The following is a 1,595-nucleotide window of genomic DNA, read 5'->3' on the forward strand; positions in this document are numbered from 1 at the left end:
GTGTTTGAGTCAGGCAGGATGGATCGGCCAGAGTAGATTGCAAAGGACCCTAGATACCATGCTAGAGGATTTGGATTCTATCTCGTGGCAGTCAGGGGTCAGTGAAGAATTTTAAGCAATTGTGGCAGACACTGCTGGTGGCCTGCATGAAATCCATTCTCCTTCTTGCTTACAATTGGCATCTTAATTTTATTAGGGGTAGTGATATGGCTACCCAGTGATTGTGATTTTCCAAGACCCTTGCAATTACAAGTGGCCACAGACATAGCTCTTATATACAAGATGCATAGTTCTGGCCAGTGAGACGTGAACAGAAGTCTTCTAGTGGGGTTTCCAGGAACACTGTTATTTTGCTGATGAAGAGGGACAAACTCAAGCAGCCTGCACCATTTGTCCTTCAACTTTCTCCCCTCTTGTTTGGAACTTGGTTGCCATGCCTGGAGGAGCAGAAGCCACTCTGAGACCCTGAGGAAAAGAGCCACACACTAAGGACGTCAAAGCAGGAAGATAGAAGGAACCTGGCTTTTGGATGAACCATGGAACATCCATACTTCCCAGGACTACCTGCTTTCCAACTTCTTGTGATGTGAGAGAAACAACCACCTATATAATCAGACTACTGTTTGGGGTGGGGGTTCTGTTTCATGCAGCCAAAAGCAATCCCTAACTGCAAGACTGTAATTAAATCAGGACTTAGCTTTAGAAAGATCACTGTGAGAGACAGGGGGAAGATCAACAGGAGGCAAGCAAGACCACGGTGGAGATCTGTCACCATCGTGTCAGGAGGTCATCAGAGAGGTGCGGAGGGGCTTGGGCTTAGGAGACAGATGGCCTTGTTTGGAACCCTTGCTTTCCCACCTACTAACTGGGTGACCTTGAGCAAGTTACTTAATTTCTCTACTTTTCAGTGTCTTCATCTGTAACCTAAGCTACCTCCAAGGATACTTAATCCTAATAAACACCAGCAATTGAATTAATTGCTAAATGAAAGTAAATGCAGGCCTATATCAAGGAAGTCCCTGTTGACATGGTGTCTCTGCCCTGACCTCCAAGCCAGGTACTTTCCCAGTTCCCTCAAAAATAGAAAAAGTGTTTTATCTACACTTTTCAAATGAATATTAAGTGTACTCACTTTAAGACAACGGCTTGTGGTGGAACTAAGGTAAAAACTATCCATGAAATGAAAAATGCTACATTTTAGAACTTTTCCCAGTAGTAGTAAACAAGACTTATATATGTCTGTCAAACTTCAATTTTCTAAGTCATCTTGAGGGACCATGACAAGAAAAAGGTTGAAAATTTAAGGATTTACCTCCCCGAAAGCCTTTTTTTCTCTTCCTAGCTTTGCTCTCATGGCTGGGCACTTATATTACACATCTCTGACCCTGACAAATTGACGGCTCATTTGGAAGATCTGCCTGGAAAGCTCTCCCCAGTTATCAGCACTGCTCAGTCCCTGGCTTCAATGGGGACTCATATGGCACTCTGTCAGAGAGGACTTCCTGACCACTTACCTCAAAGAGCGCTCTCTGGCCCACAGCAGTCCTATCCCTCTCCAGCCTTTTAACCCCCCTTACTTTCTTCCCAGCTTTTAT

This window comes from Galeopterus variegatus, unplaced genomic scaffold (genome assembly GCF_000696425.1).
Source record: "Galeopterus variegatus unplaced genomic scaffold, G_variegatus-3.0.2 Scaffold8460, whole genome shotgun sequence".
NCBI classification, from domain to species: domain Eukaryota; kingdom Metazoa; phylum Chordata; class Mammalia; order Dermoptera; family Cynocephalidae; genus Galeopterus; species Galeopterus variegatus.